This window comes from Gossypium arboreum, chromosome 8 (assembly GCF_025698485.1).
Source record: "Gossypium arboreum isolate Shixiya-1 chromosome 8, ASM2569848v2, whole genome shotgun sequence".
Taxonomy (NCBI): Eukaryota; Viridiplantae; Streptophyta; class Magnoliopsida; order Malvales; family Malvaceae; genus Gossypium; species Gossypium arboreum.
This window is the reverse complement of record NC_069077.1, coordinates 127,460,677-127,469,788: the sequence shown is the minus strand read 5'-3', so window position 1 is coordinate 127,469,788 and position 9,112 is coordinate 127,460,677. Positions and strand designations below refer to the sequence as shown.

Here is a 9,112-nt window from a genome sequence, read left to right as displayed (position 1 = left end):
TGTACTTGGTTATGTAAATGTTAATTATGTATGATAATTATCATGCGAATGGAATGTACAATGGGTTGTATTATGTACTCATTTAATCGTTCATAGTAGTATTCTAAAATGTGTATTATATATATATATATATATTGCATTAAAGTTATGTTCGGCCATATAGTAATGATATTAAGGTTGCATATGTGTTTGGACATTAATTGGTGTGTAATGGAATGTTTGGTTTTTAACATGCGCAAATGTAGAGTTCTTTAAACGATATGTTTCATATTTATTAAATTAAATAGATATATTAGCATGTATTTGATATATGTGTCTGAGTGACTTAAAGTATGCGCATGGAATTTGTTATGTAGTATCATATGTTATAATTCAATTATTTGAATGTTATAAAGGAAATGTACATATGATTTGTATAATTGAGTTTGTATTAACTTAAACATGAATAGTAACGTTTGATTCTCTTAAGCTGTGTATGGTTCGGTAATGTATCCTAACCCTAATTTGGTGACGGATACGAGTTAGGGGTGTTACAAATTTCAACACCCTAATTTCACCATAAAACTCAAATTTCAAATTATTTTCAATTTAGTCCCTACTATTTAAAACTTATGATTTGTTTTACAATTCAATTCTTTCTCAATTCTAACTTGAAATTCTATCAATTCAAACCCTAATTATTCAATTAATTCAACATAAACCACATCTAAAAATCAACTAACTTTCAAATTTTCCACATAAATCAAGTAGTATTTTGTTCTAGAATTCCAAAAACAACAAAATTACAAGAACATGGACTAAATTGACTTACCACTTAAGCTTGAAACCTCAAAACCCTAATTTCTCCTTATTTTTCTTTCCCTTTTTCTTTCTTTCTTTCCTTCCTCTGTTTTGTTTTTGCTATTCTATTTCTTTTGTTTCTTTTTATATTTTATTATATAAATATATAACTTAATAATTATTATTTCTTAATTAATAAGTAAAAACATATATGTATTACAAATGTATGTATAATATTTATTACACATGTATTTTATTTTTACCACACAATTGTCATGATTTGGTTTATTTATTTATTTAGTCTTTCATTTCTTGATTCTATAATTAAGCTTTCACACTTAATTCCATTTAATCCTTATACCTACTTAACCTTAATTCAAACTAATTCACCTAATTAAAATCTAATTAACCACACAACTAACTTCGTAAATATTTTTAATAAATATTTACAACTTCGTTTTATAAAAACGGAGACACGAAAATTCACTTTTTCGATAACCATAAATTTCAAGTCGTTACAATTCTCCCCCTTAATAAATTTCGTCCTCAAAATTTACCTGAAAAGAGGTAGGGGTACTGAGATCTCATAGTTTCTTCCGGTTCCCAAGTCGCTTCTTCAACACTATGACTTTGCCATATGATAAACTGTAATTTATACATATTTTTACCCCATGTTTAACGCATTTTATGGATGATCTCCCAGTAGAATTGGTGAATTCGATGCTCCTAATGTTTTAATTTCATGTTTTATACTTAGGAGAGCATAGGAGAGCAAAAGGAACGAGAAACAGGCTAAAAACAGAGAAAATGGGCCAAAGTACGAAATCAACACGGCCTGTACCTCCTCACATGGGCAGACCACATGGCCATGTCAATTTGGCAGGCTAGAGCACGGCCTGAAGTAATCGCACACGGGCGTGCCACACGGGCGTGTCCTTGCCGAGCCCAAGTTGAGTCCAATTCGAAAAAGGCTAATTTTGAGGGCTCTTAGGCATTCCAAAACCTATAAATACACCCTAGAGGAGAAAGAAAATGGGGCACTGAGAGGAAGGAAGGAATTACTCGAAGAAAGCCGATTGTTCCATCTCAGAAGCCGGATTCATCATCAAGACTGAAGATCTCCCCTCAATTTCCCTTCAGGAGTTTTGGGTTTTCTTTATGTTTTGTATTCGTTATTCTTCTGAGATGTTTTCCTTTTTAGTTATGAACTAAATCCCCTAAATACCTAAGAGGGATGAAAATTAAGACGAATCTTGTTATTATTTTCTGAATTGTATGATAAATATTTAACTTGTTCTTAATTATGTGTTCTTAATTCTTGTTTTAATATCCAAGGATACTAATTCAAGATAAGTTCTTATTCAGAGGAGGAATAGACCTTGTCTAAGAGTACATTTGTCATAATTAAGAGGATTTGATTGCACGCCTAGACATAGGGTGATAAGATTTTGCCGGATTAGGGTGAAACCTAATAAGGGGATCCATAGATCGAGTTAATGCAACCCTAGGGTGTTAATTAGAGAAAAGTCTCAATTATTCAATCTAGGGATTAGACGTTATTAGTCTTGAATAGGGATAATAACATAACTTAAGCATCTCTATGGAACAAGTTGAATGAATAAATCGTCCGATTCGGAGCCAGAATAACAAGTAAAGTCTAGGTGGATTTTTCCTTAGGTATTGTCTTAATTCAATCGTTTTCCAAAAGTAATTCCCCAATTCCATTCTCTGTGAATTCTTAGATTAGTTAATTAGTTAGTTAAAACAAAACCTCTTTATTCTTAGGCTAGATAATAAAAAGACAGTCATTACTAGTACTTTTAGTTCCTTTGGGTTTGACAATCCGATCTTGCTAAAACTATACTACTGTTCTATAGGTACACTTGCCTACATCGCGATAATAGTTAGTTTCAAGAACGATTAATTATAAATATTTAAAACCTATCATGAAATCACGCGATCAAGTTTTTGGTGCCGTTGCCAAGGAACTAAGATATTAGGAACGCTCAATTTTTATTATTTTAGCCATTTATTTTTCTTGCAATTTAATTTTATTTTTTATTATTTATTAATTTACTTTTTCTTTCTCTTGGCAGGTTTTTATAGTTTATGACTAAAAAAACCCGTCAGGACCACTACTTTTTGATGAAGAAATCGATCACACAGTTCGTAGAAACCAAATAGAAATAAGGTGAAGCTTAAGATACACAGAGAATGAGCAAGAGGACGATACTCAACCCTCAACCGAAGAGATGGCTGAAAACCAAGACAATCAGCTACCTCATATAATTGCGGTTAATCAAAATCCTACTCTACGCACTATGTATGATTATGTTAAACCTTCTTTAACATGAACTGAATCAAGCATAGTTAGACCTACTGTAGTTGCAAATACTTTTAAACTGAAACCTAACACAATTCAAATGATACAATATTTTGTTCAGTTCGATGGTTTGTAGGATGAGGATCCCAACACTCATGTAGCAAACTTTTTGGAACTATGTAATACATTTAAAATTAATGATGTTTCTGATGATGCCATTCGTCTTCAGTTATTCCCTTTTTCGTTGAAGAACAAAGCTGAACAGTGTTTGAACTCGTTACCACGAGGGTCAATTACAACTTGGAAACAAATGACCGAAAAATTTTTACTAAAATATTTTCCGCCGGCTAAAATGGCTAAATTATGTAATGATATCTCTTCATTTGTGCAGATGGACTTAGAAACTCTTTACGATGCATGGGAAAGATACAAGGACTTACTGAGAAGGTGCCCTCACCATGGGTTACCGCTTTGGCTTCAGGTTCAAACATTCCATAATGGCCTGAATCCTTTGACTCGACAAATGGTTGACGCAGCTGCTGGTAGAACCATCAATAAAAAAACACCTGAAGATGCTCATGAATTTATAGAGGAGATGTCACTGAATAACAATCAGTGGCAAGTCATGAGGACAAAACCAACTAAAACAGCAGGCGTTTATAACGTCAATTCGGTTACTATGTTGTCAAACCAGGTAGAACTTCTAAATAAAAAGATTGATAGTTTACTTGGTTCTACGCAGGTACATCCAGTAATGAGGTGCGAGACGAATGGAGGAGGAGCATGCACAGAGTATCAACCCTTCAACCCCAGCATCGAGGAGGAATAAGTCCAATATATGGGTAACAATAACTCTCGATCCCAAAATAACCCATATAGTAACACTTATAATGCAGGTTGGAGGAACCATCCCAATTTCTCGTAGGGCGGTCAAGGACATCAAAAACCACAACATCCTCCGGGTTTTCAACAACCACCCTATCAACAGGAAAAGAAGCCGAACCTTAAAGAGATGCTCACAAAGTTTATCTCGGTGTCAGAAACCCGTTTCTAGAACACCAAGACAGCACTTAAAAATCAGCAAGCGTCAATCTACGGGCTCGAAACTCAGATAGACCAGCTTTCTAAACTAATCTCCGAACGACCACAAGGTAACTTGCAAAGTAATACTGAACCCAACCCAATGGAACAGCTCAACGCAATTAATATTCAAGATAACGAAGGAGTCGTTGAGCCTGAGCCAGAACCGAGGCAAGACACTGTGGTAAGCAAAGGTCAATATGAGGTAGGTCATAATAAAAACAAATCAGTGAATGTCGAATATAAACCTCGTGTGCCATACCCCAACATGACAAGGAAAGACCGCTCAGATGAAAAATTTGGTAAATTTCTTAAACTTTTAAAAATATTACATATTAACTTACCGTTTATAAAAAGCCCTATCGCAGATGCCAAACGTAATGAAATTTTTAAAGGAGCTTTTAGCAAATAAGTAGAAGTTGGACGAGGTGTCGCACATGGAGCTAAACGCAGTTTGCTCAGCTATTCTCCAAAATAAACTACCCAACAAACTAAAAGATCCAGGGAGTTTTATGATTCCTTGCTTAATTGGTAGTTTAGATGTTAATAATGCATTAGTTGACTTACGGGCTAGTATCAACGTCATGCCTTTCAAAATGTTTAAGCAACTAGGTCTTGGGAAACCTAAACAAACTAAGATGAGCATTCAATTAGTAGATAAAACTATAAGATTTCCTAGGGGTATTATTGAAGATGTACTAGTTAAAATAGATAAATTTATATTTCCCGTTGACTTCATTGTTCTAGACATAGAAGAGGATAGCAACACTCCTTTAATTCTAGGAAGGCCCTTTTTAGCAACTGCTAAAACGATTATTGATGTTGACACAGGTGAACTCACACTCCGTGTGGGAGACGAAACAATCACTCTTCAAGCTCGCAATTCTGGCAACACATCAAAAACTAAAGGTGATCGTTTAACCCATTCTACTAAAACTGACAATATGGTACAACCTACTTTGCAGGAAATGAGTCTAAAGGAAGCACATGATTCATTCTCAAGCAATAGTAGAGGACCTGTTCATGAAGATCGAAGGTTACAAATCGAGGAGCTAGATGAATGGTAGACGCATAAACCGAGAACACATGATAAACCAAAACTATGCCAGGACGAGCTCAATACCTTTTCAAATCAACTTAAGGTTGGAGATAGAGTCTTATTAGATGTCGCAGATCCCCACATCGTTACTACCACACCGAATAAAGAAATCTCTCTTACGGTACTCATCATTTTCCCATTCGGTACAGCCGAGGTGAGTTATCCCAAGTACGACACTTTTAAGATAAACAACACCCGTTTAAAACCTTATTTTGATGAGATTGATATTAGGAATGAGGAGTATAAACTCCTTAAACCACCATGATCATTCAACGGAGAGGTAAGTTGAGCTTAGACTATAAATAAGCGCTTCTTGGGAGGCAACCCGAGCACTAACTGTATTAACTTCTTTAAAATTTAGTCTTCAACACCTAACTTACTAATGGAGCTCTTAAATATAGGTTTTCCACAGAGACACGGCTAAGTGCTTAGGGCCGTATGAAAATAGGGCAACGATTTTCCCAAACATGGGCTATGATAAAACACCACGGCCGTACGACATGGCCGTGGTCAAACCTACCAAAACAATACGGGGGTGTGACACGCCCGTGTGGAAGAACCGTGGGTGAACCTGTTAAAACAGCACGGGCGTGCGACACGCCCGTGTCTAGCACCCATGGCTGAACCTGTTAGATTGACACGGGCGTGGATCTACATACATGGGCGTGGGAGAAGCGAACAATGCCATACACAGCCGTGCAACAAGACTGTGTGCACCCACACGCCCAAGGAACACGGGCGGGTACTAAATGTCAGACGCGCCCAAATTCAAAATTCGCGAATCACACGGGATGAATTGGAGAACACGGGCGTCTTACCTGGCCGTGTGCCCTAAAATCTATAAATAGGCTGCACTATTCATTGTCTTCTTCACCTAAAAAACCTAACCCTAGTCGCTGCAAGTCCACACGCCTTCCTTGCCACGCCCGTGCGCCGCCTCCAACTCCATTTTTGACACCCATTCTCTTCTTTCTAGCGTTGGTTCACTCTTTTCTCGTTTATTCTTACTGATTTCTAGGGCTATTTATCATAATAATATGAAATTTTTCATGTTCCTTTCTTATTTTTATCATACAAATGTTATATCTAGAATACTTATTATCTTTCTCATGTTAAAATTCTTACTCATTACGTGATTTCTCTACTCCATTTGACTAGTTTACGTAAATATTCATGATTTCTCATGCCTTTTGTGTTGACATTTTTGTTCATCCATACAATATTCTTTGCAAAAAAAAAAATTAGTTATTCATGCTACTATTATGTAATGCCACAAAAGTATGATTAGTTTAATTAAAATTGTTAAGTGTTAAGAGTTATGGCTGAAATTATGATTTTTATTTAAAATTTGTCTTCGTTTTACTTTGACCACTCATCAAGATGACTTAATGATTCTATTTGCAAGTACCATGTCATCTTCACGTGGTAAAAAGGTCGTTGTCCCTGCTTCAAAGAAAAGGAAGGGAGCGTTATCTTCCTCGGGTCCTACCGCGGAAGTTCGTCACCCTTTTCTGAAGCTTCCCATCGGGCCCCAAGAAAAACTATTCCAAATACTCTGGGCCCGACCTTTAACTGCGGGCCGCTGCATCGACTGGGCTACTGTAGAACAAGTTCAATTGGCTGATGCAATTCAAGCACTTCTCACCACTGACCCATGGAACCTCTTCTTCGAGATCGTTAAGCCGACGTATCTCGAACTCACGATGGAATTGTGTTCGACATTCCATCTCCAGATTGTTATGACCAACCATGATGATCCCGGCACAGTCTAATTTTGACTTGGCAATCTAGTCCGCCAGTTGAGCGTTCCAGAGTTTGGTTCACCATTGGGCCTTTACACAGAGGAGTTCCAAGAAGAGAACGATCTCGACACCCTAAACCGTCACATCCATTATTCTCCCTCGAAGTGCTGGAGCACCCTTGTCCCACATTCAGCCAGCTACGACCCCAATCGTTCCAAGGCATCATCTCTCCCTCCATCCTTGAGGTACTTACATTATATTTTATCTCACACTCTGACAGGACGAAGAGAAAGCACTGGTGTTATGATGTCTACTACTTATGGTGCATGTTGCACGGGCACGTCAGCGACACCGAAAGGGGTCATCTCCATTGGCCCCTACGTGACTCGACTGGCGCGACACTTCGAACTCCTCAACAACGCGGCCCAAGAATCATCCCTTACCCTCATCGGCCAGATGTCTCCACAAGGCATCTTGAGCATGCTTAGCATAAGGATGATCGAGAGGCGCCGAGGAACCTACCCTCCCCAATATCGTCTCGCCCAATCTACTGAGGAGGAGGCTCCAGAGGATATTGCTGATAATGTCCCTCCCGGGCACGAGGACCCACCTTCCCAGCCACCACGCTCTCATTGTCCAGTTCATGCGGCGGCTTTATATGTTGACATATCTGAGCGCCTCAACTGATTCGAGCAGTAGTGTTTTCAAAGTTTTGACAACATTGATGCTACTCTCAAGTAGATCTGTCAGCACTTCCGCATCTCATCGCCGCCACCACCTCATGAACCATCCGACGATGATGATGTTTAATTCAATTTTATCTTTATTTTTATTTTTCTTTCTACTTTTATTTTTATTTTTATTTTTTTAAGTTTTTATTAATTTCACTTTTAACATTTAAATATTATTTCCTTTTTGTTATTATCTTATATATTAGATTTTATTAATTACTTTTAATCTCGGCTATTTCTTTATGAGTAATTATTCTTCCTAATATCCCCTAAACAGTTCCTGATTTTATCATAGTTATAAAGAGCTCTAACGCTCACAATCACTTAGGAACTTCAAAATCCATTGGAAAAGGTTCTCCACGACTGCCATGCCCTGCTCAATAACGAGATATAATATTCTTCTGGCGTAGCACTTGTGGTACCCAACCTCTACCACCACCGGAGTATCTTCCTCCACCTCTATAACTCCAAACTAGGGAATTTATTCATTCAAACATTCAGGAAGTTTCAATTCTATCCCTATCTTATGATCTTATATTTTTTTATATATGTATCTTTGTACATTGAGGGCAATGTACATCTTAAGTGTGGGCGGGTAATCATTTTATTATTCGAAAAATCCCTGAATATTGCTTTGTTCTCTTGTAAATCTCTCATATCATGTTTAGAATAAATTTTGATTGATTTATGATGTTGATTGATATATCTTAAATTAAAACATAGGCATTTATGCATTGATTGTTTAAACCTTAAGACATTAGAGAATCGAGCATGATAAGTTGATTTTTAAGAATTTAAAATTTTAGGTTGTTTCCCCAAAGTTTAGGTATTACTTTGAGTTGGAATTCACAAGTTTTAAACATCAAAAAGCCATAATTTTTGTGAGATTTTTTAGCCTTTTGAGCATCTATTAATTCTTTCATGTTCACTTTTATTATTGCTTTGAGTGCGTCAGTATTGAATTGTTATTCTAGAACTTCCTTGATTATGCATGTCAAGACCACACCATTTGATTTGATATGTCAAAATGAGAAAGGCACTTAGGATTAAACCACTCATGCCATGAAAAGCCTACCTCCACGATTAACCCTTAGTAAACCCCGTTGAGCTAACAAGCCATTTCTTGTATTACCATTAATATTAACCCTTAACCCATTATTATTGAAATCCCCTAAATTAATTTGATCCCTATTTCAACTCAATCTCGATTCTAACCCTTTCTTTCAGCTTGTGACCACACCCCCTAACCAAGCCTCATTACAACCCTCTAAAGACCTTTTGATTGATGTATCATCTCAATTTATAGTGGTGGAGATTTGATTTTCATGCAAGCCTATGGTAATGACTTTTCATTATT

At 36.8% G+C, this 9,112-nt stretch overlaps 1 non-coding gene across 1 annotated transcript; it reads right to left on the bottom strand.

Annotated features, from left to right (window-relative positions):
* Positions 1 to 3,461: 3,461 nt before the first annotated feature.
* Positions 3,462 to 3,568, bottom strand: LOC128279624 (small nucleolar RNA R71). Its single transcript, XR_008269823.1, has one exon. It is a non-coding gene; the product is annotated as a small nucleolar RNA R71 (small nucleolar RNA).
* Between the last annotated feature and the right edge of the window lie 5,544 nt (positions 3,569 to 9,112).